The 23,082-nt window shown below is 41.3% G+C and overlaps 53 non-coding genes across 53 annotated transcripts; all 53 read left to right on the plus strand.

Moving 5' to 3' along the window:
* The first annotated feature begins 30 nt into the window (after positions 1–30).
* On the plus strand, positions 31–102 carry trnae-cuc (transfer RNA glutamic acid (anticodon CUC)). Its single transcript has one exon. It is a non-coding gene; the product is annotated as a tRNA-Glu (tRNA).
* A 251-nt stretch (positions 103–353) lies between these two features.
* trnae-cuc (transfer RNA glutamic acid (anticodon CUC)) lies at positions 354–425 on the plus strand. Its single transcript has one exon. It is a non-coding gene; the product is annotated as a tRNA-Glu (tRNA).
* A 574-nt stretch (positions 426–999) lies between these two features.
* On the plus strand, positions 1,000–1,071 carry trnae-cuc (transfer RNA glutamic acid (anticodon CUC)). Its single transcript has one exon. It is a non-coding gene; the product is annotated as a tRNA-Glu (tRNA).
* A 252-nt stretch (positions 1,072–1,323) lies between these two features.
* Positions 1,324–1,395, plus strand: trnae-cuc (transfer RNA glutamic acid (anticodon CUC)). Its single transcript has one exon. It is a non-coding gene; the product is annotated as a tRNA-Glu (tRNA).
* Positions 1,396–2,293: 898 nt separating this feature from the next.
* Positions 2,294–2,365, plus strand: trnae-cuc (transfer RNA glutamic acid (anticodon CUC)). Its single transcript has one exon. It is a non-coding gene; the product is annotated as a tRNA-Glu (tRNA).
* A 251-nt stretch (positions 2,366–2,616) lies between these two features.
* trnae-cuc (transfer RNA glutamic acid (anticodon CUC)) lies at positions 2,617–2,688 on the plus strand. Its single transcript has one exon. It is a non-coding gene; the product is annotated as a tRNA-Glu (tRNA).
* A 251-nt stretch (positions 2,689–2,939) lies between these two features.
* trnae-cuc (transfer RNA glutamic acid (anticodon CUC)) lies at positions 2,940–3,011 on the plus strand. The gene has a single exon. It is a non-coding gene; the product is annotated as a tRNA-Glu (tRNA).
* Positions 3,012–3,585: 574 nt separating this feature from the next.
* trnae-cuc (transfer RNA glutamic acid (anticodon CUC)) lies at positions 3,586–3,657 on the plus strand. The gene has a single exon. It is a non-coding gene; the product is annotated as a tRNA-Glu (tRNA).
* Positions 3,658–4,230: 573 nt separating this feature from the next.
* trnae-cuc (transfer RNA glutamic acid (anticodon CUC)) lies at positions 4,231–4,302 on the plus strand. The gene has a single exon. It is a non-coding gene; the product is annotated as a tRNA-Glu (tRNA).
* A 252-nt stretch (positions 4,303–4,554) lies between these two features.
* trnae-cuc (transfer RNA glutamic acid (anticodon CUC)) lies at positions 4,555–4,626 on the plus strand. Its single transcript has one exon. It is a non-coding gene; the product is annotated as a tRNA-Glu (tRNA).
* A 575-nt stretch (positions 4,627–5,201) lies between these two features.
* trnae-cuc (transfer RNA glutamic acid (anticodon CUC)) lies at positions 5,202–5,273 on the plus strand. Its single transcript has one exon. It is a non-coding gene; the product is annotated as a tRNA-Glu (tRNA).
* A 1,221-nt stretch (positions 5,274–6,494) lies between these two features.
* Positions 6,495–6,566, plus strand: trnae-cuc (transfer RNA glutamic acid (anticodon CUC)). The gene has a single exon. It is a non-coding gene; the product is annotated as a tRNA-Glu (tRNA).
* Positions 6,567–6,818: 252 nt separating this feature from the next.
* Positions 6,819–6,890, plus strand: trnae-cuc (transfer RNA glutamic acid (anticodon CUC)). The gene has a single exon. It is a non-coding gene; the product is annotated as a tRNA-Glu (tRNA).
* A 252-nt stretch (positions 6,891–7,142) lies between these two features.
* On the plus strand, positions 7,143–7,214 carry trnae-cuc (transfer RNA glutamic acid (anticodon CUC)). The gene has a single exon. It is a non-coding gene; the product is annotated as a tRNA-Glu (tRNA).
* A 251-nt stretch (positions 7,215–7,465) lies between these two features.
* Positions 7,466–7,537, plus strand: trnae-cuc (transfer RNA glutamic acid (anticodon CUC)). The gene has a single exon. It is a non-coding gene; the product is annotated as a tRNA-Glu (tRNA).
* A 251-nt stretch (positions 7,538–7,788) lies between these two features.
* Positions 7,789–7,860, plus strand: trnae-cuc (transfer RNA glutamic acid (anticodon CUC)). Its single transcript has one exon. It is a non-coding gene; the product is annotated as a tRNA-Glu (tRNA).
* Positions 7,861–8,112: 252 nt separating this feature from the next.
* trnae-cuc (transfer RNA glutamic acid (anticodon CUC)) lies at positions 8,113–8,184 on the plus strand. Its single transcript has one exon. It is a non-coding gene; the product is annotated as a tRNA-Glu (tRNA).
* A 252-nt stretch (positions 8,185–8,436) lies between these two features.
* Positions 8,437–8,508, plus strand: trnae-cuc (transfer RNA glutamic acid (anticodon CUC)). Its single transcript has one exon. It is a non-coding gene; the product is annotated as a tRNA-Glu (tRNA).
* Positions 8,509–8,759: 251 nt separating this feature from the next.
* Positions 8,760–8,831, plus strand: trnae-cuc (transfer RNA glutamic acid (anticodon CUC)). The gene has a single exon. It is a non-coding gene; the product is annotated as a tRNA-Glu (tRNA).
* A 252-nt stretch (positions 8,832–9,083) lies between these two features.
* Positions 9,084–9,155, plus strand: trnae-cuc (transfer RNA glutamic acid (anticodon CUC)). The gene has a single exon. It is a non-coding gene; the product is annotated as a tRNA-Glu (tRNA).
* A 573-nt stretch (positions 9,156–9,728) lies between these two features.
* On the plus strand, positions 9,729–9,800 carry trnae-cuc (transfer RNA glutamic acid (anticodon CUC)). Its single transcript has one exon. It is a non-coding gene; the product is annotated as a tRNA-Glu (tRNA).
* A 575-nt stretch (positions 9,801–10,375) lies between these two features.
* On the plus strand, positions 10,376–10,447 carry trnae-cuc (transfer RNA glutamic acid (anticodon CUC)). Its single transcript has one exon. It is a non-coding gene; the product is annotated as a tRNA-Glu (tRNA).
* Positions 10,448–10,699: 252 nt separating this feature from the next.
* On the plus strand, positions 10,700–10,771 carry trnae-cuc (transfer RNA glutamic acid (anticodon CUC)). Its single transcript has one exon. It is a non-coding gene; the product is annotated as a tRNA-Glu (tRNA).
* A 251-nt stretch (positions 10,772–11,022) lies between these two features.
* trnae-cuc (transfer RNA glutamic acid (anticodon CUC)) lies at positions 11,023–11,094 on the plus strand. The gene has a single exon. It is a non-coding gene; the product is annotated as a tRNA-Glu (tRNA).
* A 252-nt stretch (positions 11,095–11,346) lies between these two features.
* trnae-cuc (transfer RNA glutamic acid (anticodon CUC)) lies at positions 11,347–11,418 on the plus strand. Its single transcript has one exon. It is a non-coding gene; the product is annotated as a tRNA-Glu (tRNA).
* Positions 11,419–11,666: 248 nt separating this feature from the next.
* trnae-cuc (transfer RNA glutamic acid (anticodon CUC)) lies at positions 11,667–11,738 on the plus strand. Its single transcript has one exon. It is a non-coding gene; the product is annotated as a tRNA-Glu (tRNA).
* Positions 11,739–11,990: 252 nt separating this feature from the next.
* trnae-cuc (transfer RNA glutamic acid (anticodon CUC)) lies at positions 11,991–12,062 on the plus strand. Its single transcript has one exon. It is a non-coding gene; the product is annotated as a tRNA-Glu (tRNA).
* Positions 12,063–12,637: 575 nt separating this feature from the next.
* trnae-cuc (transfer RNA glutamic acid (anticodon CUC)) lies at positions 12,638–12,709 on the plus strand. The gene has a single exon. It is a non-coding gene; the product is annotated as a tRNA-Glu (tRNA).
* Positions 12,710–13,286: 577 nt separating this feature from the next.
* trnae-cuc (transfer RNA glutamic acid (anticodon CUC)) lies at positions 13,287–13,358 on the plus strand. The gene has a single exon. It is a non-coding gene; the product is annotated as a tRNA-Glu (tRNA).
* A 251-nt stretch (positions 13,359–13,609) lies between these two features.
* On the plus strand, positions 13,610–13,681 carry trnae-cuc (transfer RNA glutamic acid (anticodon CUC)). Its single transcript has one exon. It is a non-coding gene; the product is annotated as a tRNA-Glu (tRNA).
* A 252-nt stretch (positions 13,682–13,933) lies between these two features.
* trnae-cuc (transfer RNA glutamic acid (anticodon CUC)) lies at positions 13,934–14,005 on the plus strand. Its single transcript has one exon. It is a non-coding gene; the product is annotated as a tRNA-Glu (tRNA).
* Positions 14,006–14,256: 251 nt separating this feature from the next.
* Positions 14,257–14,328, plus strand: trnae-cuc (transfer RNA glutamic acid (anticodon CUC)). Its single transcript has one exon. It is a non-coding gene; the product is annotated as a tRNA-Glu (tRNA).
* Positions 14,329–14,581: 253 nt separating this feature from the next.
* On the plus strand, positions 14,582–14,653 carry trnae-cuc (transfer RNA glutamic acid (anticodon CUC)). The gene has a single exon. It is a non-coding gene; the product is annotated as a tRNA-Glu (tRNA).
* Positions 14,654–14,904: 251 nt separating this feature from the next.
* trnae-cuc (transfer RNA glutamic acid (anticodon CUC)) lies at positions 14,905–14,976 on the plus strand. The gene has a single exon. It is a non-coding gene; the product is annotated as a tRNA-Glu (tRNA).
* Positions 14,977–15,227: 251 nt separating this feature from the next.
* On the plus strand, positions 15,228–15,299 carry trnae-cuc (transfer RNA glutamic acid (anticodon CUC)). Its single transcript has one exon. It is a non-coding gene; the product is annotated as a tRNA-Glu (tRNA).
* A 902-nt stretch (positions 15,300–16,201) lies between these two features.
* On the plus strand, positions 16,202–16,273 carry trnae-cuc (transfer RNA glutamic acid (anticodon CUC)). Its single transcript has one exon. It is a non-coding gene; the product is annotated as a tRNA-Glu (tRNA).
* Positions 16,274–16,526: 253 nt separating this feature from the next.
* Positions 16,527–16,598, plus strand: trnae-cuc (transfer RNA glutamic acid (anticodon CUC)). The gene has a single exon. It is a non-coding gene; the product is annotated as a tRNA-Glu (tRNA).
* Positions 16,599–16,853: 255 nt separating this feature from the next.
* trnae-cuc (transfer RNA glutamic acid (anticodon CUC)) lies at positions 16,854–16,925 on the plus strand. The gene has a single exon. It is a non-coding gene; the product is annotated as a tRNA-Glu (tRNA).
* Positions 16,926–17,175: 250 nt separating this feature from the next.
* trnae-cuc (transfer RNA glutamic acid (anticodon CUC)) lies at positions 17,176–17,247 on the plus strand. Its single transcript has one exon. It is a non-coding gene; the product is annotated as a tRNA-Glu (tRNA).
* A 251-nt stretch (positions 17,248–17,498) lies between these two features.
* trnae-cuc (transfer RNA glutamic acid (anticodon CUC)) lies at positions 17,499–17,570 on the plus strand. The gene has a single exon. It is a non-coding gene; the product is annotated as a tRNA-Glu (tRNA).
* Positions 17,571–17,823: 253 nt separating this feature from the next.
* On the plus strand, positions 17,824–17,895 carry trnae-cuc (transfer RNA glutamic acid (anticodon CUC)). Its single transcript has one exon. It is a non-coding gene; the product is annotated as a tRNA-Glu (tRNA).
* Positions 17,896–18,150: 255 nt separating this feature from the next.
* On the plus strand, positions 18,151–18,222 carry trnae-cuc (transfer RNA glutamic acid (anticodon CUC)). The gene has a single exon. It is a non-coding gene; the product is annotated as a tRNA-Glu (tRNA).
* Positions 18,223–18,795: 573 nt separating this feature from the next.
* trnae-cuc (transfer RNA glutamic acid (anticodon CUC)) lies at positions 18,796–18,867 on the plus strand. The gene has a single exon. It is a non-coding gene; the product is annotated as a tRNA-Glu (tRNA).
* Positions 18,868–19,119: 252 nt separating this feature from the next.
* On the plus strand, positions 19,120–19,191 carry trnae-cuc (transfer RNA glutamic acid (anticodon CUC)). Its single transcript has one exon. It is a non-coding gene; the product is annotated as a tRNA-Glu (tRNA).
* Positions 19,192–19,443: 252 nt separating this feature from the next.
* Positions 19,444–19,515, plus strand: trnae-cuc (transfer RNA glutamic acid (anticodon CUC)). The gene has a single exon. It is a non-coding gene; the product is annotated as a tRNA-Glu (tRNA).
* Positions 19,516–19,767: 252 nt separating this feature from the next.
* Positions 19,768–19,839, plus strand: trnae-cuc (transfer RNA glutamic acid (anticodon CUC)). Its single transcript has one exon. It is a non-coding gene; the product is annotated as a tRNA-Glu (tRNA).
* Positions 19,840–20,092: 253 nt separating this feature from the next.
* On the plus strand, positions 20,093–20,164 carry trnae-cuc (transfer RNA glutamic acid (anticodon CUC)). Its single transcript has one exon. It is a non-coding gene; the product is annotated as a tRNA-Glu (tRNA).
* A 252-nt stretch (positions 20,165–20,416) lies between these two features.
* trnae-cuc (transfer RNA glutamic acid (anticodon CUC)) lies at positions 20,417–20,488 on the plus strand. The gene has a single exon. It is a non-coding gene; the product is annotated as a tRNA-Glu (tRNA).
* A 576-nt stretch (positions 20,489–21,064) lies between these two features.
* On the plus strand, positions 21,065–21,136 carry trnae-cuc (transfer RNA glutamic acid (anticodon CUC)). Its single transcript has one exon. It is a non-coding gene; the product is annotated as a tRNA-Glu (tRNA).
* Positions 21,137–21,389: 253 nt separating this feature from the next.
* On the plus strand, positions 21,390–21,461 carry trnae-cuc (transfer RNA glutamic acid (anticodon CUC)). Its single transcript has one exon. It is a non-coding gene; the product is annotated as a tRNA-Glu (tRNA).
* Positions 21,462–21,713: 252 nt separating this feature from the next.
* Positions 21,714–21,785, plus strand: trnae-cuc (transfer RNA glutamic acid (anticodon CUC)). Its single transcript has one exon. It is a non-coding gene; the product is annotated as a tRNA-Glu (tRNA).
* A 252-nt stretch (positions 21,786–22,037) lies between these two features.
* On the plus strand, positions 22,038–22,109 carry trnae-cuc (transfer RNA glutamic acid (anticodon CUC)). The gene has a single exon. It is a non-coding gene; the product is annotated as a tRNA-Glu (tRNA).
* A 359-nt stretch (positions 22,110–22,468) lies between these two features.
* On the plus strand, positions 22,469–22,556 carry trnay-gua (transfer RNA tyrosine (anticodon GUA)). The gene is given in 2 exon segments: positions 22,469–22,505; positions 22,521–22,556. It is a non-coding gene; the product is annotated as a tRNA-Tyr (tRNA).
* The last annotated feature ends 526 nt before the right edge of the window (positions 22,557–23,082 follow it).

Genomic DNA, 23,082 nt, shown 5'->3' on the forward strand with positions numbered 1-23,082 from the left:
ATTTTTTATCGATTTGTCAGTTTATCAGTTTCCCTGGTGGTCTAGTGGTTAGGATTCGGCGCTCTCACCGCCGCGGCCCGGGTTCGATTCCCGGTCAGGGAACTCACTCTCTTAATACCTGTGAATCTAATAGCCCAATATCGTTTATGTCTGAAAACAACGACCGTGTTATCATCCCCTGCTACCGGTTATGTATAAACCTGACACCATAGTTCCTGTTATATTCAGCTGTTTCCTCTCCGCTCTTTAAAGTAACCCACTGAAAAAAAACTACTAAAAGTCAACGTAGAAGTTTTCAAACATTACTAATTGTAAATAAAAAAAAAAATGTATCGACCATCCTTTGATCAGTTTCCCTGGTGGTCTAGTGGTTAGGATTCGGCGCTCTCACCGCCGCGGCCCGGGTTCGATTCCCGGTCAGGGAACTCACTCTTTTAATACCTGTGAATCTAATAGCACAATATCGTTTATCGTCTGAAAACAACGACTGTGTTATCATCCCCTGCTACCGGTTATGTTTAAACCTGGCACCAAAGTCCCTGCTAAATTCAGCTGTTTCCTCTCCGCTCTTTAAAGTAACCAACTGAAAAAAAACTACTAAAAGTCAACGTGGAAGTTTTCAAACATTACTAATTGTAAATAAAAAAAAATGTATCGATCGATTTGTCAATTAGTTTCCCTTGTGGTCTAGTGGTTAGTATTCGGCGCTCTCACCGCCGCGACCCGGGTTCGATTCCCGCTCAGGGAACTCGCACTTTTAATACCTGTGAATCTAATAGCACAATATCGTTTATCGTCTGAAAACAACGACTGTGTTATCATCCCCTGCTACCGGTTATGTTTAAACCTGGCACCAAAGTCCCTGCTAAATTCAGCTGTTTCCTCTCCGCTCTTTAAAGTAACCAACTGAAAAAAAACTACTAAAAGTCAACGTGGAAGTTTTCAAACATTACTAATTGTAAATAAAAAAAAATGTATCGATCAGTTACTTTAACAGTTTCCCTGGTGGTCTAGTGGTTAGGATTCGGCGCTCTCACCGCCGCGGCCCGGGTTCGATTCCCGGTCAGGGAACTCACTCTTTTAATACCTGTGAATCTAATAGCCCAATATCGTTTATCGTCTGAAAACAACGACCGTGTTATCATCCCCTGCTACCGGTTATGTATAAACCTGGCACCATAGTGCCTGTTATATTCAGCTGTTTCCTCTCCGCTCTTTAAAGTAACCCACTGAAAAAAAACTACTAAAAGTCAACGTAGAAGTTTTCAAACATTACTAATTGTAAATAAAAAAAAAAATGTATCGACCATGCTTTGATCAGTTTCCCTGGTGGTCTAGTGGTTAGGATTCGGCGCTCTCACCGCCGCGGCCCGGGTTCGATTCCCGGTCAGGGAACTCACTCTTTTAATACCTGTGAATCTAATAGCACAATATCGTTTATCGTCTGAAAACAACGACTGTGTTATCATCCCCTGCTACCGGTTATGTTTAAACCTGGCACCAAAGTTCCTGATATATTCAGCTGTTTCCTCTCCGCTCTTTAAAGTAACCAACTGAAAAAAAACTACTAAAAGTCAACGTAGAAGTTTTCAAACATTACTAATTGTAAATAAAAAAATATGTATCGATCGATTTGTCAATCAGTTTCCCTGGTGGTCTAGTGGTTTGGATTCGGCGCTCTCACCGCCGCGGGCCGTGTTCGATTCCCGGTCAGGGAACTCACTCTTTTAATACCTGTGAATCTAATAGCACAATATCGTTTATCGTCTGAAAACAACGACTGTGTTATCATCCCCTGCTACCGGTTATGTTTAAACCTGGCACCAAAGTTCCTGCTATATTCAGCTGTTTCCTCTCCGCTCTTTAAAGTAACCAACTGAAAAAAAAGCTACTAAAAGTCAACGTAGAAGTTTTCAAACATTACTAATTGTAAATAAAAAAAAATTATCGATCGATTTGTCAATCAGTTTCCCTGGTGGTCTAGTGGTTAGGATTCCTCGCTCTCACAGCCGCGGCCCGGGTTCCATTCCCGGTCAGGGAACTCACTCGTTTAATACCTGTGAATCTAATAGCACAATATCGTTTATCGTCTGAAAACAACGACTGTGTTATCATCCCCTGCTACCGGTTATGTTTAAACCTGGCACCAAAGTTCGTGATATATTCAGCTGTTTTCTCTCCGCTCTTTAAAGTAACAAGCTGAAAAAAAACTACTAAAAGTCAACGTAGAAGTTTTCAAACATTACTAATTGTAAATAAAAAAAAAATGTATCGATTTGTCAGTTTATCAGTTTCCCTGGTGGTCTAGTGGTTAGGATTCGGCGCTCTCACCGCCGCGGCCCGGGTTCGATTCCCGGTCAGGGAACTCACTCTTTTAATACCTGTGAATCTAATAGCCCAATATCGTTTATCGTCTGAAAACAACGACCGTGTTATCATCCCCTGCTACCGGTTATGTATAAACCTGACACCATAGTTCCTGTTATATTCAGCTGTTTCCTCTCCGCTCTTTAAAGTAACCAACTGAAAAAAAACTACTAAAAGTCAACGTGGAAGTTTTCAAACATTACTAATTGTAAATAAAAAAAAATGTATAGATCAGTCATTTTAACAGTTTCCCTGGTGGTCTAGTGGTTAGGATTCGGCGCTCTCACCGCCGCGGCCCGGGTTCGATTCCCGGTCAGGGAACTCACTCGTTTAATACCTGTGAATCTAATAGCACAATATTGTTTATTGTCTGAAAACAACGACTGTGTTATCATCCCCTGCTACCGGTAATGTTTAAACCTGGCACCAAAGTCCCTGCTAAATTCAGCTGTTTCCTCTCCGCTCTTTAAAGTAACCAACTGAAAAAAAACTACTAAAAGTCAACGTGGAAGTTTTCAAACATTACTAATTGTAAATAAAAAAAAATGTATCGATCGATTTGTCAATTAGTTTCCCTGGTGGTCTAGTGGTTAGGATTCGGCGCTCTCACCGCCGCGGCCCGGGTTCGATTCCCGGTCAGGGAATTCGCACTTTTAATACCTGTGAATCTAATAGCACAATATCGTTTATCGTCTGAAAACAACGACTGTGTTATCATCCCCTGCTACCGGTTATGTTTAAACCTGGCACCAAAGTCCCTGCTATATTCAGCTGTTTCCTCTCCGCTCTTTAAAGTAACCAACTGAAAAAAAACTACTAAAAGTCAATGTGGAAGTTTTCAAACAATACTAATTGTAAATAAAAAAAAATGTATCGATCAGTTACTTTAACAGTTTCCCTGGTGGTCTAGTGGTTAGGATTCGGTGCTCTCACCGCCGCGGGCCGGGTTCGATTCCCGGTCAGGGAACTCACTCTTTGAATACCTGTGAATCTAATAGCCCAATATCGTTTATCGTCTGAAAACAACGACCGTGTTATCATCCCCTGCTACCGGTTATGTATAAACCTGGCACCATAGTGCCTGTTATATTCAGCTGTTTCCTCTCCGCTCTTTAAAGTAACCCACGGAAAAAAAACTACTAAAAGTCAACGTAGAAGTTTTCAAACATTACTAATTGTAAATAAAAAAAAAATGTATCGACCATCCTTTGATCAGTTTCCCTGGTGGTCTAGTGGTTAGGATTCGGCGCTCTCACCGCCGCGGCCCGGGTTCGATTCCCGGTCAGGGAACTCACTCTTTTAATACCTGTGAATCTAATAGCACAATATCGTTTATCGTCTGAAAACAACGACTGTGTTATCATCCCCTGCTACCGGTTACGTTTAAACCTGGCACCATAGTTCCTGCTATATTCAGCTGTTTCCTCTCCGCTCTTTAAAGTAACCAACTGAAAAAAACTACTAAAAGTCAACGTAGAAGTTTTCAAATATTACTAATTGTAAAAAAAAAAAAAATGTATCGACCATCCTTTTATTAGTTTCCCTGGTGGTCTAGTGGTTAGGATTCGGTGCTCTCACCGCCGCGGCCCGGGTTCGATTCCCGGTCAGGGAACTCACTCGTTTAATACCTGTGAATCTAATAGCACAATATTGTTTATCGTCTGAAAACAACGACTGTGTTATCATCCCCTGCTACCGGTTATGTTTAAACCTGGCACCAAAGTCCCTGCTAAATTCAGCTGTTTCCTCTCCGCTCTTTAAAGTAACCAACTGAAAAAAAACTACTAAAAGTCAACGTGGAAGTTTTCAAACATTACTAATTGTAAATAAAAAAAAATGTATCGATCAGTTACTTTAACAGTTTCCCTGGTGGTCTAGTGGTTAGGATTCGGCGCTCTCACCGCCGCGGCCCGGGTTCGATTCCCGGTCAGGGAACTCACTCTTTTAATACCTGTGAATCTAATAGCCCAATATCGTTTATCGTCTGAAAACAACGACCGTGTTATCATCCCCTGCTACCGGTTATGTATAAACCTGGCACCATAGTGCCTGTTATATTCAGCTGTTTCCTCTCCGCTCTTTAAAGTAACCCACTGAAAAAAAACTACTAAAAGTCAACGTAGAAGTTTTCAAACATTACTAATTGTAAATAAAAAAAAAAATGTATCGACCATCCTTTGATCAGTTTCCCTGGTGGTCTAGTGGTTAGGATTCGGCGCTCTCACCGCCGCGGCCCGGGTTCGATTCCCGGTCAGGGAACTCACTCTTTTAATACCTGTGAATCTAATAGCCCAATATCGTTTATCGTCTGAAAACAACGACCGTGTTATCATCCCCTGCTACCGGTTATGTATGAACCTGGCATCATAGTGCCTGTTATATTCAGCTGTTTCCTCTCCGCTCTTTAAAGTAACCCACTGAAAAAAAACTTCTAAATGTCAACGTAGAAGTTTTCAAACATTACTAATTGTAAATAAAAAAAAAAATGTATCGACCATCCTTTGATCAGTTTCCCTGGTGGTCTAGTGGTTAGGATTCGGCGCTCTCACCGAAGCGGCCCGGGTTCGATTCCCGGTCAGGGAACTCACTCTTTTAATACCTGTGAATCTAATAGCACAATATTGTTTATCGTCTGAAAACAACGACTGTGTTATCATCCCCTGCTACCGGTTATGTTTAAACCTGGCACCAAAGTCCCTGCTAAATTCAGCTGTTTCCTCTCCACTCTTTAAAGTAACCAACTGAAAAAAAACTACTAAAAGTCAACGTGGAAGTTTTCAAACATTACTAATTGTAAATAAAAAAAAATGAATCGATCGATTTGTCAATTAGTTTCCCTGGTGGTCTAGTGGTTAGGATTCGGCGCTCTCACCGCCGCGGCCCGGGTTCGATTCCCGGTCAGGGAACTCACTCTTTTAATACCTGTGAATCTAATAGCACAATATCGTTTATCGTCTGAAAACAACGACTGTGTTATCATCCCCTGCTACCGGTTATGTTTAAACCTGGCACCAAAGTTCCTGATATATTCAGCTGTTTTCTCTCCGCTCTTTAAAGTAACCAACTGAAAAAAAACTACTAAAAGTCAACGTAGAAGTTTTCAAACATTACTAATTGTAAATAAATAAAAAAATGTATCGACCATGCTTTGATCAGTTTCCCTGGTGGTCTAGTGGTTAGGATTCGGAGCTCTCACCGCCGCGGCCCGGGTTCGATTCCTGGTCAGGGAACTCACTCTTTTAATACCTGTTAATCTAATAGCACAATATCGTTTATCGTCTGAAAACAACGACTGTGTTATCATCCCCTGCTACCGGTTACGTTTAAACCTGGCACCATAGTTCCTGCTATATTCAGCTGTTTCCTCTCCGCTCTTTAAAGTAACCAACTGAAAAAAACTACTAAAAGTCAACGTAAAAGTTTTCAAATATTACTAATTGTAAAAAAAAAAAAAAATGTATCGACCATCCTTTTATTAGTTTCCCTGGTGGTCTAGTGGTTAGGATTCGGTGCTCTCACCGGCGCGGCCCGGGATCGATTCCCGGTCAGGGAGCTCACTCGTTTAATACCTGTGAATCTAATAGCACAATATTGTTTATCGTCTGAAAACAACGACTGTGTTATCATCCCCTGCTACCGGTTATGTTTAAACCTGGCACCAAAGTCCCTGCTAAATTCAGCTGTTTCCTCTCCGCTCTTTAAAGTAACCAACTGAAAAAAAACTACTAAAAGTCAACGTGGAAGTTTTCAAACATTACTGATTGTAAATAAAAAAAAATGTATCGATCGATTTGTCAATTAGTTTCCCTGGTGGTCAAGTGGTTAGGATTCGGCGCTCTCACCGTCGCGGCCCGGGTTCGATTCCCGGTCAGGGAACTCGCACTTTTAATACCTGTGAATCTAATAGCACAATATCGTTTATCGTCTGAAAACAACGACTGTGTTATCATCCCCTGCTACCGGTTATGTTTAAACCTGGCACCAAAGTCCCTGCTAAATTCAGCTGTTTCCTCTCCGCTCTTTAAAGTAACCAACTGAAAAAAAACTACTAAAAGTCAACGTGGAAGTTTTCAAACATTACTAATTGTAAATAAAAAAAAATGTATCGATCAGTTACTTTAACAGTTTCCCTGGTGGTCTAGTGGTTAGGATTCGGCGCTCTCACCGCCGCGGCCCGGGTTCGATTCCCGGTCAGGGAACTCACTCTTTTAATACCTGTGAATCTAATAGCCCAATATCGTTTATCGTCTGAAAACAACGACCGTGTTATCATCCCCTGCTACCGGTTATGTATAAACCTGGCACCATAGTGCCTGTTATATTCAGCTGTTTCCTCTCCGCTCTTTAAAGTAACCCACTGAAAAAAAACTACTAAAAGTCAACGTAGAAGTTTTCAAAAATTACTAATTGTAAATAAAAAAAAAAATGTATCGACCATCATTTGATCAGTTTCCCTGGTGGTCTAGTGGTTAGGATTCGGCGCTCTCACCGCCGCGGCCCGGGTTCGATTCCCGGTCAGGGAACTCACTCTTTTAATACCTGTGAATCTAATAGCCCAATATCGTTTATCGTCTGAAAACAACGACCGTGTTATCATCCCCTGCTACCGGTTATGTATAAACCTGGCACCATAGTGCCTGTTATATTCAGCTGTTTCCTCTCCGCTCTTTGAAGTAACCCACTGAAAAAAAACTACTAAAAGTCAACGTAGAAGTTTTCAAACATTACTAATTGTAAATAAAAAAAAAAATGTATCGACCATCTTTTGATCAGTTTCCCTGGTGGTCTAGTGGTTAGGATTCGGCGCTCTCACCGCCGCGGCCCGGGTTCGATTCCCGGTCAGGGAACTCACTCTTTTAATACCTGTGAATCTAATAGCACAATATTGTTTATCGTCTGAAAACAACGACTGTGTTATCATCCCCTGCTACCGGTTATGTTTAAACCTGGCACCAAAGTCCCTGCTAAATTCAGCTGTTTCCTCTCCGCTCTTTAAAGTAACCAACTGAAAAAAAACTACTAAAAGTCAACGTGGAAGTTTTCAAACATTACTAATTGTAAATAAAAAAAAATGAATCGATCGATTTGTCAATTAGTTTCCCTGGTGGTCTAGTGGTTAGGATTCGGCGCTCTCACCGCCGCGGCCCGGGTTCGATTCCCGGTCAGGGAACTCACTCTTTTAATACCTGTGAATCTAATAGCACAATATCGTTTATCGTCTGAAAACAACGACTGTGTTATCATCCCCTGCTACCGGTTATGTTTAAACCTGGCACCAAAGTTCCTGATATATTCAGCTGTTTCCTCTCCGCTCTTTAAAGTAACCAACTGAAAAAAAACTACTAAAAGTCAACGTAGAAGTTTTCAAACATTACTAATTGTAAATAAAAATATATGTATCGATCGATTCGTCAATCAGTTTCCCTGGTGGTCTAGTGGTTAGGATTCGGCGCTCTCACCGCCGCGGCCCGGGTTCGATTCCCGGTCAGGGAACTCACTCGTTTAATACCTGTGAATCTAATAGCACAATATCGTTTATCGTCTGAAAACAACGACTGTGTTATCATCCCCTGCTAACGGTTATGTTTAAACCTGGCACCAAAGTTCGTGATATATTCAGCTGTTTTCTCTCCGCTCTTTAAAGTAACCAGCTGAAAAAAAACTACTAAAAGTCAACGTAGAAGTTTTCAAACATTACTAATTGTAAATAAAAAAAAAATGTATCGATTTGTCAGTTTATCAGTTTCCCTGGTGGTCTAGTGGTTAGGATTCGGCGCTCTCACCGCCGCGGCCCGGGTTCGATTCCCGGTCAGGGAACTCACTCTTTTAATACCTGTGAATCTAATAGCCCAATATCGTTTATCGTCTGAAAACAACGACCGTGTTATCATCCCCTGCTACCGGTTATGTATAAACCTGACACCATAGTTCCTGTTATATTCAGCTGTTTCCTCTCCGCTCTTTAAAGTAACCCACTGAAAAAAAACTACTAAAAGTCAACGTAGAAGTTTTCAAACATTACTAATTGTAAATAAAAAAAAAAATGTATCGACCATCCTTTGATCAGTTTCCCTGGTGGTCTAGTGGTTAGGATTCGGCGCTCTCACCGCCGCGGCCCGGGTTCGATTCCCGGTCAGGGAACTCCCTCATTTAATACCTGTGAATCTAATAGCACAATATTGTTTATCGTCTGAAAACAACGACTGTGTTATCATCCCCTGCTACCGGTTATGTTTAAACCTGGCACCAAAGTCCCTGCTAAATTCAGCTGTTTCCTCTCCGCTCTTTAAAGTAACCAACTGAAAAAAAACTACTAAAAGTCAACGTGGAAGTTTTCAAACATTACTAATTGTAAATAAAAAAAAATGAATCGATCGATTTGTCAATTAGTTTCCCTGGTGGTCTAGTGGTTAGGATTCGGCGCTCTCACCGCCGCGGCCCGGGTTCGATTCCCGGTCAGGGAACTCACTCTTTTAATACCTGTGAATCTAATAGCACAATATCGTTTATCGTCTGAAAACAACGACTGTGTTATCATCCCCTGCTACCGGTTATGTTTAAACCTGGCACCAAAGTTCCTGATATATTCAGCTGTTTCCTCTCCGCTCTTTAAAGTAACCAACTGAAAAAAAACTACTAAAAGTCAACGTAGAAGTTTTCAAACATTACTAATTGTAAATAAAAAAAAAAATGTATCGACCATGCTTTGATCAGTTTCCCTGGTGGTCTAGTGGTTAGGATTCGGCGCTCTCACCGCCGCGGCCCGGGTTCGATTCCCGGTCAGGGAACTCACTCTTTTAATACCTGTGAATCTAATAGCACAATATCGTTTATCGTCTGAAAACAACGACTGTGTTATCATCCCCTGCTACCGGTTACGTTTAAACCTGGCACCATAGTTCCTGCTATATTCAGCTGTTTCCTCTCCGCTCTTTAAAGTAGCCAACTGAAAAAAACTACTAAAAGTCAACGTAAAAGTTTTCAAATATTACTAATTGTAAAAAAAAAAAAAATGTATCGACCATCCTTTTATTAGTTTCCCTGGTGGTCTAGTGGTTAGGATTCGGTGCTCTCACCGCCGCGGCCCGGGTTCGATTCCCGGTCAGGGAGCTCACTCGTTTAATACCTGTGAATCTAATAGCACAATATTGTTTATCGTCTGAAAACAACGACTGTGTTATCATCCCCTGCTACCGGTTATGTTTAAACCTGGCACCAAAGTCCCTGCTAAATTCAGCTGTTTCCTCTCCGCTCTTTAAAGTAACCAACTGAAAAAAAACTACTAAAAGTCAACGTGGAAGTTTTCAAACATTACTAATTGTAAATAAAACAAAATGTATCGATCGATGTGTCAATTAGTTTCCCTGGTGGTCTAGTGGTTAGGATTCGGCGCTCTCACCGCCGCGGCCCGGGTTCGATTCCCGGTCAGGGAACTCGCACTTTTAATACCTGTGAATCTAATAGCACAATATCGTTTATCGTCTGAAAACAACAACTGCGTTATCATCCCCTGCTACCGGTTATGTTTAAACCTGGCACCAAAGTCCCTGCTAAATTCAGCTGTTTCCTCTCCGCTCTTTAAAGTAACCAACTGAAAAAAAACTACTAAAAGTCAACGTGGAAGTTTTCAAACATTACTAATTGTAAATAAAAAAAAATGTATCGATCAGTTACTTTAACAGTTTCCCTGGTGGTCTAGTGGTTAGGATTCGGCGCTCTCACCGCCGCGGCCCGGGTTTGATTCCCGGTCAGGGAACTCACTCTTTTAATACCTGTGAATCTAATAGCCCAATATCGTTTATCGTCTGAAAACAACGACCGTGTTATCATCCCCTGCTACCGGTTATGTATAAACCTGGCACCATAGTGCCTGTTATATTCAGCTGTTTCCTCTCCGCTCTTTAAAGTAACCCACTGAAAAAAAACTACTAAAAGTCAACGTAGAAGTTTTCAAAAATTACTAATTGTAAATAAAAAAAAAAATGTATCGACCATCATTTGATCAGTTTCCCTGGTGGTCTAGTGGTTAGGATTCGGCGCTCTCACCGCCGCGGCCCGGGTTCGATTCCCGGTCAGGGAACTCACTCTTTTAATACCTGTGAATCTAATAGCCCAATATCGTTTATCGTCTGAAAACAACGACCGTGTTATCATCCCCTGCTACCGGTTATGTATAAACCTGGCACCATAGTGCCTGTTATATTCAGCTGTTTCCTCTCCGCTCTTTAAAGTAACCCACTGAAAAAAAACTACTAAAAGTCAACGTAGAAGTTTTCAAACATTACTAATTGTAAATAAAAAAAAAAATGTATCGACCATCTTTTGATCAGTTTCCCTGGTGGTCTAGTGGTTAGGATTCGGCGCTCTCACCGCCGCGGCCCGGGTTCGATTCCCGGTCAGGGAACTCACTCTTTTAATACCTGTGAATCTAATAGCACAATATTGTTTATCGTCTGAAAACAACGACTGTGTTATCATCCCCTGCTACCGGTTATGTTTAAACCTGGCACCAAAGTCCCTGCTAAATTCAGCTGTTTCCTCTCCGCTCTTTAAAGTAACCAACTGAAAAAAAACTACTAAAAGTCAACGTGGAAGTTTTCAAACATTACTAATTGTAAATAAAAAAAAATGAATCGATCGATTTGTCAATTAGTTTCCCTGGTGGTCTAGTGGTTAGGATTCGGCGCTCTCACCGCCGCGGCCCGGGTTCGATTCCCGGTCAGGGAACTCACTCTTTTAATACCTGTGAATCTAATAGCACAATATCGTTTATCGTCTGAAAACAACGACTGTGTTATCATCCCCTGCTACCGGTTATGTTTAAACCTGGCACCAAAGTTCCTGATATATTCAGCTGTTTCCTCTCCGCTCTTTAAAGTAACCAACTGAAAAAAAACTACTAAAAGTCAACGTAGAAGTTTTCAAACATTACTAATTGTAAATAAAAAATATATGTATCGATCGATTTGTCAATCAGTTTCCCTGGTGGTCTAGTGGTTAGGATTCGGCGCTCTCACCGCCGCGGCCCGGGTTCGATTCCCGGTCAGGGAACTCACTCGTTTAATACCTGTGAATCTAATAGCACAATATCGTTTATCGTCTGAAAACAACGACTGTGTTATCATCCCCTGCTACCGGTTATGTTTAAACCTGGCACCAAAGTTCGTGATATATTCAGCTGTTTTCTCTCCGCTCTTTAAAGTAACCAGCTGAAAAAAAACTACTAAAAGTCAACGTAGAAGTTTTCAAACATTACTAATTGTAAATAAAAAAAAAATGTATCGATTTGTCAATCAGTTTCCCTGGTGGTCTAGTGGTTAGGATTCGGCGCTCTCACCGCCGCGGCCCGGGTTCGATTCCCGGTCAGGGAACTCACTCTTTTAATACCTGTGAATCTAATAGCCCAATATCGTTTATCGTCTGAAAACAACGACCGTGTTATCATCCCCTGCTACCGGTTATGTATAAACCTGACACCATAGTTCCTGTTATATTCAGCTGTTTCCTCTCCGCTCTTTAAAGTAACCCACTGAAAAAAAACTACTAAAAGTCAACGTAGAAGTTTTCAAACATTACTAATTGTAAATAAAAAAAAAAATGTATCGACCATCCTTTGATCAGTTTCCCTGGTGGTCTAGTGGTTAGGATTCGGCGCTCTCACCGCCGCGGCCCGGGTTCGATTCCCGGTCAGGGAACTCACTCTTTTAATACCTGTGAATCTAATAGCACAATATCGTTTATCGTCTGAAAACAACGACTGTGTTATCATCCCCTGCTACCGGTTATGTTTAAACCTGGCACCAAAGTCCCTGCTATATTCAGCTGTTTCCTCTCCGCTCTTTAAAGTAACCAACTGAAAAAAAAACTACTAAAAGTCAACGTGGAAGTTTTCAAACATTACTAATTGTAAATAAAAAAAAATGTATCGATCGATTTGTCAATCAGTTTCCCCTGTTCTAGTGGTTAGGATTCGGCGCTCTCACCGCCGCGGCCCGGGTTCGATTCCCGGTTAGGGAACTCGCACTTTTAATACCTGTGAATCTAATAGCACAATATCGTTTATCGTCTGAAAACAACGACTGTGTTATCATCCCCTGCTACCGGTTATGTTTAAACCTGGCACCAAAGTCCCTGCTATATTCAGCTGTTTCCTCTCCGCTCTTTAAAGTAACCAACTGAAAAAAAAACTACTAAAAGTCAACGTGGAAGTTTTCAAACATTACTAATTGTAAATAAAAAAAAATGTATCGATCAGTTACTTTAATCAGTTTCCCTGGTGGTCTAGTGGTTAGGATTCGGCGCTCTCACCGCCGCGGCCCGGGTTCGATTCCCGGTCAGGGAACTCCCTCTTTTAATACCTGTGAATCTAATAGCACAATATCGTTTATCGTCTGAAAACAACGACTGTGTTATCATCCCCTGCTACCGGTTATGTTTAAACCTGGCACCAAAGTTCCTGCTATATTCAGCTGTTTCCTCTCCGCTCTTTAAAGTAACCCACTGAAAAAAAACTACTAAAAGTCAACGTAGAAGTTTTCAAACATTACTAATTGTAAATAAAAAAAAAATGTATCGACCATTTCTTCTATCAGTTTCCCTGGTGGTCTAGTGGTTAGGATTCGGCGCTCTCACCGCCGCGGACCGGGTTCGATTCCCGGTCAGGGAACTCACTCTTTTAATACCTGTGAATCTAATAGCACAATATCGTTTATCGTCTGAAAACAACGACTGTGTTATCATCCCCTGCTACCGGTTATGTTTAAACCTGGCACCAAAGTTCCTGCTATATTCAGCTGTTTCCTCTCCGCTCTTTAAAGTAACCAACTGAAAAAAAAACTACTAAAAGTCAACGTGGAAGTTTTCAAACATTACTAATTGTAAATAAAAAAAAAATGTATCGACCATTCTATCTATCAGTTTCCCTGGTGGTCTAGTGGTTAGGATTCGGCGCTCTCACCGCCGCGGCCCGGGTTCGATTCCCGGTCAGGGAACTCACTCTTTTAATACCTGTGAATCTAATAGCACAATATCGTTTATCGTCTGAAAACAACGACTGTGTTATCATCCCCTGCTACCGGTTATGTTTAAACCTGGCACCAAAGTCCCTGCTATATTCAGCTGTTTCCTCTCCGCTCTTTAAAGTAACCAACTGAAAAAAAACTACTAAAAGTCAACGTGGAAGTTTTCAAACATTACTAATTGTAAATAAAAAAAAATGTATCGATCGATTTGTCAATCAGTTTCCCTGGTGGTCTAGTGGTTAGGATTCGGCGCTCTCACCGCCGCGGCCCGGGTTCGATTCCCGGTCAGGGAACTCACTCTTTTAATACCTGTGAATCTAATAGCACAATATCGTTTATCGTCTGAAAACAACGACTGTGTTATCATCCCCTGCTACCGGTTATGTTTAAACCTGGCACCAAAGTTCCTGATATATTCAGCTGTTTCCTCTCCGCTCTTTAAAGTAACCAACTGAAAAAAAAACTACTAAAAGTCAACGTGGAAGTTTTCAAACATTACTAATTGTAAATAAAAAAAAATGTATCGATCGATTTGTCAATCAGTTTCCCTGGTGGTCTAGTGGTTAGGATTCGGCGCTCTCACCGCCGCGGCCCGGGTTCGATTCCCGGTCAGGGAACTCACTCTTTTAATACCTGTGAATCTAATAGCACAATATCGTTTATCGTCTGAAAACAACGACTGTGTTATCATCCCCTGCTACCGGTTATGTTTAAACCTGGCACCAAAGTTCCTGATATATTCAGCTGTTTCCTCTCCGCTCTTTAAAGTAACCAAGTGAAAAAAAACTACTAAAAGTCAACGTAGAAGTTTTCAAACATTACTAATTGTAAATAAAAAAAAATGTATCGATCGATTTGTCAATCAGTTTCCCTGGTGGTCTAGTGGTTAGGATTCGGCGCTCTCACCGCCGCGGCCCGGGTTCGATTCCCGGTCAGGGAACTCACTCTTTTAATACCTGTGAATCTAATAGCACAATATCGTTTATCGTCTGAAAACAACGACTGTGTTATCATCCCCTGCTACCGGTTATGTTTAAACCTGGCACCAAAGTTCCTGCTATATTCAGCTGTTTCCTCTCCGCTCTTTAAAGTAACCAACTGAAAAAAAAACTACTAAAAGTCAACGTAGAAGTTTTCAAACATTACTAATTGTAAATAAAAAAAAAATGTATCGATCGATTTGTCAATCAGTTTCCCTGGTGGTCTAGTGGTTAGGATTCGGCGCTCTCACCGCCGCGGCCCGGGTTCGATTCCCGGTCAGGGAACTCACTCATTTAATACCTGTGAATCTAATAGCACAATATCGTTTATCGTCTGAAAACAACGACTGTGTTATCATCCCCTGCTACCGGTTATGTTTAAACCTGGCACCAAAGTCCCTGCTATATTCAGCTGTTTCCTCTCCGCTCTTTAAAGTAACCAACTGAAAAAAAACTACTAAAAGTCAACGTGGAAGTTTTCAAACATTACTAATTGTAAATAAAAAAAAATGTATCGATCGATTTGTCAATCAGTTTCCCTGGTGGTCTAGTGGTTAGGATTCGGCGCTCTCACCGCCGCGGCCCGGGTTCGATTCCCGGTCAGGGAACTCACTCTTTTAATACCTGTGAATCTAATAGCACAATATCGTTTATCGTCTGAAAACAACGACTGTGTTATCATCCCCTGCTACCGGTTATGTTTAAACCTGGCACCAAAGTTCCTGATATATTCAGCTGTTTCCTCTCCGCTCTTTAAAGTAACCAACTGAAAAAAAACTACTAAAAGTCAACGTAGAAGTTTTCAAACATTACTAATTGTAAATAAAAAAAAAATGTATCGACCATGCTTTGATCAGTTTCCCTGGTGGTCTAGTGGTTAGGATTCGGCGCTCTCACCGCCGCGGCCCGGGTTCGATTCCCGGTCAGGGAACTCACTCTTTTAATACCTGTGAATCTAATAGCACAATATCGTTTATCGTCTGAAAACAACGACTGTGTTATCATCCCCTGCTACCGGTTATGTTTAAACCTGGCACCAAAGTTCCTGCTATATTCAGCTGTTTCCTCTCCGCTCTTTAAAGTAACCAAGTGAAAAAAAAACTACTAAAAGTCAACGTAGAAGTTTTCAAACATTACTAATTGTAAATAAAAAAAAAATGTATCGACCATTCCGTCTATCAGTTTCCCTGGTGGTCTAGTGGTTAGGATTCGGCGCTCTCACCGCCGCGGCCCGGGTTCGATTCCCGGTTAGGGAACTCACTCCTTTAATACCTGTGAATCTAATAGCACAATATCGTTTATCGTCTGAAAACAACGACTGTGTTATCATCCCCTGCTACCGGTTATGTTTAAACCTGGCACCAAAGTCCCTGCTATATTCAGCTGTTTCCTCTCCGCTCTTTAAAGTAACCAACTGAAAAAAAAACTACTAAAAGTCAACGTGGAAGTTTTCAAACATTACTAATTGTAAATAAAAAAAAATGTATCGATCGATTTGTCAATCAGTTTCCCTGGTGGTCTAGTGGTTAGGATTCGGCGCTCTCACCGCCGCGGCCCGGGTTCGATTCCCGGTTAGGGAACTCGCACTTTTAATACATGTGAATCTAATAGCACAATATCGTTTATCGTCTGAAAACAACGACTGTGTTATCATCCCCTGCTACCGGTTATGTTTAAACCTGGCACCAAAGTTCCTGCTATATTCAGCTGTTTCCTCTCCGCTCTTTAAAGTAACCAACTGAAAAAAAAACTACTAAAAGTCAACGTGGAAGTTTTCAAACATTACTAATTGTAAATAAAAAAAAATGTATCGATCAGTTACTTTAATCAGTTTCCCTGGTGGTCTAGTGGTTAGGATTCGGCGCTCTCACCGCCGCGGCCCGGGTTCGATTCCCGGTCAGGGAACTCACTCTTTTAATACCTGTGAATCTAATAGCACAATATCGTTTATCGTCTGAAAACAACGACTGTGTTATCATCCCCTGCTACCGGTTATGTTTAAACCTGGCACCAAAGTTCCTGCTATATTCAGCTGTTTCCTCTCCGCTCTTTAAAGTAACCAAGTGAAAAAAAAACTACTAAAAGTCAACGTGGAAGTTTTCAAACATTACTAATTGTAAATAAAAAAAAAATGTATCGACCATTCCGTCTATCAGTTTCCCTGGTGGTCTAGTGGTTAGGATTCGGCGCTCTCACCGCCGCGGCCCGGGTTCGATTCCCGGTCAGGGAACTCACTCTTTTAATACCTGTGAATCTAATAGCACAATATCGTTTATCGTCTGAAAACAACGACCGTGTTATCATCCCCTGCTACCGGTTATGTTATAAACCTGGCACCAATAGTGCCTGCTATATTCAGCTGTTTCCTCTCCGCTCTTTAAAGTAACCAAGTGAAAAAAAAACTACTAAAAGTCAACGTAGAAGTTTTCAAACATTACTAATTGTAAATAAAAAAAAAATGTATCGACCATTCCGTCTATCAGTTTCCCTGGTGGTCTAGTGGTTAGGATTCGGCGCTCTCACCGCCGCGGCCCGGGTTCGATTCCCGGTCAGGGAACTCACTCTTTTAATACCTGTGAATCTAATAGCACAATATCGTTTATCGTCTGAAAACAACGACTGTGTTATCATCCCCTGCTACCGGTTATGTTTAAACCTGGCACCAAAGTCCCTGCTATATTCAGCTGTTTCCTCTCCGCTCTTTAAAGTAACCAACTGAAAAAAAACTACTAAAAGTCAACGTGGAAGTTTTCAAACATTACTAATTGTAAATAAAAAAAATGTATCGATCGATTTGTCAATCAGTTTCCCTGGTGGTCTAGTGGTTAGGATTCGGCGCTCTCACCGCCGCGGCCCGGGTTCGATTCCCGGTCAGGGAACTCACTCTTTTAATACCTGTGAATCTAATAGCACAATATCGTTTATCGTCTGAAAACAACGACTGTGTTATCATCCCCTGCTACCGGTTATGTTTAAACCTGGCACCAAAGTTCCTGATATATTCAGCTGTTTCCTCTCCGCTCTTTAAAGTAACCAACTGAAAAAAAACTACTAAAAGTCAACGTAGAAGTTTTCAAACATTACTAATTGTAAATAAAAAAAAATGTATCGATCGATTTGTCAATCAGTTTCCCTGGTGGTCTAGTGGTTAGGATTCGGCGCTCTCACCGCCGCGGCCCGGGTTCGATTCCCGGTCAGGGAACTCACTCGTTTAATACCTGTGAATCTAATAGCACAATATCGTTTATCGTCTGAAAACAACGACTGTGTTATCATCCCCTGCTACCGGTTATGTTTAAACCTGGCACCAAAGTTCCTGATATATTCAGCTGTTTCCTCTCCGCTCTTTAAAGTAACCAAGTGAAAAAAAAACTACTAAAAGTCAACGTGGAAGTTTTCAAACATTACTAATTGTAAATAAAAAAAAAATGTATCGATCATTCCGTCTATCAGTTTCCCTGGTGGTCTAGTGGTTAGGATTCGGCGCTCTCACCGCCGCGGCCCGGGTTCGATTCCCGGTCAGGGAACTCTACTCTTTTAATACCTGTGAATCTAATAGCACAATATCGTTTATCGTCTGAAAACAACGACTGTGTTATCATCCCCTGCTACCGGTTATGTTTAAACCTGGCACCAAAGTTCCTGCTATATTCAGCTGTTTCCTCTCCGCTCTTTAAAGTAACCAACTGAAAAAAAACTACTAAAAGTCAACGTAGAAGTTTTCAAACATTACTAATTGTAAATAAAAAAAAAATGTATCGACCATCCTTTGTCAATCAGTTTCCCTGGTGGTCTAGTGGTTAGGATTCGGCGCTCTCACCGCCGCGGCCCGGGTTCGATTCCCGGTCAGGGAACTCACTCTTTTAATACCTGTGAATCTAATAGCACAATATCGTTTATCGTCTGAAAACAACGACTGTGTTATCATCCCCTGCTACCGGTTATGTTTAAACCTGGCACCAAAGTCCCTGCTATATTCAGCTGTTTCCTCTCCGCTCTTTAAAGTAACCAACTGAAAAAAAACTACTAAAAGTCAACGTGGAAGTTTTCAAACATTACTAATTGTAAATAAAAAAAAATGTATCGATCGATTTGTCAATCATATCCCCTGTTCTAGTGGTTAGGATTCGGCGCTCTCACCGCCGCGGCCCGGGTTCGATTCCCGGTCAGGGAACTCACTCTTTTAATACCTGTGAATCTAATAGCACAATATCGTTTATCGTCTGAAAACAACGACTGTGTTATCATCCCCTGCTACCGGTTATGTTTAAACCTGGCACCAAAGTCCCTGCTATATTCAGCTGTTTCCTCTCCGCTCTTTAAAGTAACCAACTGAAAAAAAAACTACTAAAAGTCAACGTGGAAGTTTTCAAACATTACTAATTGTAAATAAAAAAAAATGTATCGATCAATTACTTTAATCAGTTTCCCTGGTGGTCTAGTGGTTAGGATTCGGCGCTCTCACCGCCGCGGCCCGGGTTCGATTCCCGGTCAGGGAACTCACTCTTTTAATACCTGTGAATCTAATAGCCCAATATCGTTTATCGTCTGAAAACAACGACCTGTGTTATCATCCCCTGCTACCGGTTATGTATAAACCTGGCACCATAGTGCCTGTTATATTCAGCTGTTTCCTCTCCGCTCTTTAAAGTAACCCACTGAAAAAAAACTACTAAAAGTCAACGTAGAAGTTTTCAAACATTACTAATTGTAAATAAAAAAAAAATGTATCGACCATCCTTTGATCAGTTTCCCTGGTGGTCTAGTGGTTAGGATTCGGCGCTCTCACCGCCGCGGCCCGGGTTCGATTCCCGGTCAGGGAACTCACACTTTTAATACCTGTGAATCTAATAGCACAATATCGTTTATCGTCTGAAAACAACGACTGTGTTATCATCCCCTGCTACCGGTTATGTTTAAACCTGGCACCAAAGTTCCTGATATATTCAGCTGTTTCCTCTCCGCTCTTTAAAGTAACCAACTGAAAAAAAACTACTAAAAGTCAACGTAGAAGTTTTCAAACATTACTAATTGTAAATAAAAAAAAAATGTATCGATCGATTTGTCAATCAGTTTCCCTGGTGGTCTAGTGGTTAGGATTCGGCGCTCTCACCGCCGCGGCCCGGGTTCGATTCCCGGTCAGGGAACTCACTCTTTTAATACCTGTGAATCTAATAGCACAATATCGTTTATCGTCTGAAAACAACGACTGTGTTATCATCCCCTGCTACCGGTTATGTTTAAACCTGGCACCAAAGTTCCTGCTATATTCAGCTGTTTCCTCTCCGCTCTTTAAAGTAACCAACTGAAAAAAAAGCTACTAAAAGTCAACGTAGAAGTTTTCAAACATTACTAATTGTAAATAAAAAAATATGTATCGATCGATTTGTCAATCAGTTTCCCTGGTGGTCTAGTGGTTAGGATTCGGCGCTCTCACCGCCGCGGCCCGGGTTCGATTCCCGGTCAGGGAACTCACTCTTTTAATACCTGTGAATCTAATAGCACAATATCGTTTATCGTCTGAAAACAACGACTGTGTTATCATCCCCTGCTACCGGTTATGTTTAAACCTGGCACCAAAGTTCCTGCTATATTCAGCTGTTTCCTCTCCGCTCTTTAAAGTAACCAACTGAAAAAAAAACTACTAAAAGTCAACGTGGAAGTTTTCAAACATTACTAATTGTAAATAAAAAAAAAATGTATCGACCATTCCGTCTATCAGTTTCCCTGGTGGTCTAGTGGTTAGGATTCGGCGCTCTCACCGCCGCGGCCCGGGTTCGATTCCCGGTCAGGGAACTCACTCCTTTAATACCTGTGAATCTGATAGCACAATATCGTTTATCGTCTGAAAACAACGACTGTGTTATCATCCCCTGCTACCGGTTATGTTTAAACCTGGCACCAAAGTTCCTGATATATTCAGCTGTTTCCTCTCCGCTCTTTAAAGTAACCAACTGAAAAAAAACTACTAAAAGTCAACGTGGAAGTTTTCAAACATTACTAATTGTAAATAAAAAAAAAATGTATCGATCATTCCGTCTATCAGTTTCCCTGGTGGTCTAGTGGTTAGGATTCGGCGCTCTCACCGCCGCGGCCCGGGTTCGATTCCCGGTCAGGGAACTCACTCTTTTAATACCTGTGAATCTAATAGCACAATATCGTTTATCGTCTGAAAACAACGACTGTGTTATCATCCCCTGCTACCGGTTATGTTTAAACCTGGCACCAAAGTTCCTGCTATATTCAGCTGTTTCCTCTCCGCTCTTTAAAGTAACCAACTGAAAAAAAAGCTACTAAAAGTCAACGTAGAAGTTTTCAAACATTACTAATTGTAAATAAAAAAATATGTATCGATCAGTCCGTTTATCAGTTTCCCTGGTGGTCTAGTGGTTAGGATTCGTCGCTCTCACAGCCGCGGCCCGGGTTCCATTCCCGGTCAGGGTACTCACTCGTTTAATACCTGTGAATCTAATAGCACAATATCGTTTATCGTCTGAAAACAACGACTGTGTTATCATCCCCTGCTACCGGTTATGTTTAAACCTGGCACCAAAGTTCGTGATATATTCAGCTGTTTTCTCTCCGCTCTTTAAAGTAACCAGCTGAAAAAAAACTACTAAAAGTCAACGTAGAAGTTTTCAAACATTACTAATTGTAAATAAAAAAAAAATGTATCGATTTGTCAGTTTATCAGTTTCCCTGGTGGTCTAGTGGTTAGGATTCGGCGCTCTCACCGCCGCGGCCCGGGTTCGATTCCCGGTCAGGGAACTCACTCTTTTAATACCTGTGAATCTAATAGCCCAATATCGTTTATCGTCTGAAAACAACGACCTGTGTTATCATCCCCTGCTACCGGTTATGTATAAACCTGACACCATAGTTCCTGTTATATTCAGCTGTTTCCTCTCCGCTCTTTAAAGTAACCCACTGAAAAAAAAACTACTAAAAGTCAACGTAGAAGTTTTCAAACATTACTAATTGTAAATAAAAAAAAAATGTATCGACCATCCTTTGATCAGTTTCCCTGGTGGTCTAGTGGTTAGGATTCGGCGCTCTCACCGCCGCGGCCCGGGTTCGATTCCCGGTCAGGGAACTCACTCTATTAATACCTGTGAATCTAATAGCACAATATCGTTTATCTTCTGAAAACAACGACTGTGTTATCATCCCCTGCTACCGGTTATGTTTAAACCTGGCACCAAAGTTCCTGATATATTCAGCTGTTTCCTCTCCGCTCTTTAAAGTAACCAACTGAAAAAAAAACTACTAAAAGTCAACGTAGAAGTTTTCAAACATTACTAATTGTAAATAAAAAAATATGTATCGATCGATTTGTCAATCAGTTTCCCTGGTGGTCTAGTGGTTAGGATTCGGCGCTCTCACCGCCGCGGCCCGGGTTCGATTCCCGGTCAGGGAACTCACTCTTTTAATACCTGTGAATCTAATAGCACAATATCGTTTATCGTCTGAAAACAACGACTGTGTTATCATCCCCTGCTACCGGTTATGTTTAAACCTTGCACCAAAGTTCCTGCTATATTCAGCTGTTTCCTCTCCGCTCTTTAAAGCAACCAACTGAAAAAAAAACTACTAAAAGTCAACGTGGAAGTTTTCAAACATTACTAATTGTAAATAAAAACTAATGTATCGATCGATCTTTCAATCAGTTTCCCTGGTGGTCTAGTGGTTAGGATTCGGCGCTCTCACCGCCGCGGCCCGGGTTCGATTCCCGGTCAGGGAACTCACCTTTTTAAGTGTTAACTAATAATAACACAATATCGTTTCGGGCCAGCGCAATCAAGTTTCAATTGATGGTTATAGCAATTTTCACCTTGTCTAGTGTTGACCATAGCGGAAGAAGGAAAGCATACATAACTCTAAATTCGCGCTCCGTGTAATTTGGGGTGTCTTACATCAATCAACTCACTGTCTGCTCGGCTCCTCTATGTTGAACCTTGAAGCGCCGACGGGTGTTTCCAATTTACGTCAGGTTTCTTTCGCCCTTTCTGAAGATGTGGAAGAAAGGTAACTAAAATGCAAGGTAATAGTGTAAGTGGTTAAGTAACGAATTAATTTAGCAGTGGTTTGAACACTTCTGCCCCTTCGATAGCTCAGTTGGTAGAGCGGAGGACTGTAGAAGCTAATTGCTGAAATCCTTAGGTCGCTGGTTCAAATCCGGCTCGAAGGACATTTTAGTTTTTCAAACGGTCACACCACTTTTCACGATTGGGACGTTATCGCTTTTTGAACCGCCTCTCAAAGCTTTGAAATTGCAGCATGAAATTGTAACACGTTCGTTTTCGAATTTTAGCGTCAAAGGAATTTTCGCAAAATGAACGTGTTTATGTGTCATACATCGATTCCAGATAATTTCGAACGTACTTAAGATATTGAGAACATTTAATAGCATTAGGTGTGTGTGTATATATATATATAATTTTTTTATTTCATATTTTAGCCAAGTTGAAAAAGGGGAGCACTCGGGACGGCAAATGCTGAACTAGGCCTACATCGGTTGCTGGTTAAAATCCAATCAAATAAGGTTTTTACTTTCACACACCTCTTGCCGCGATGCAAACAGTGAGGATGACATTTTATGGTGTCTTCAAGCTTTTTCTATGACACAATATTAGCTCGAGACACACACACACACACAAAGTTTTTTTTTTTTTAAACAATGTTTATATGTTTTTGTATTATCGATCATACTTCTG

This window comes from Gadus morhua, chromosome 3, assembly GCF_902167405.1.
Source record: "Gadus morhua chromosome 3, gadMor3.0, whole genome shotgun sequence".
Classification (NCBI taxonomy): Eukaryota; Metazoa; Chordata; class Actinopteri; order Gadiformes; family Gadidae; genus Gadus; species Gadus morhua.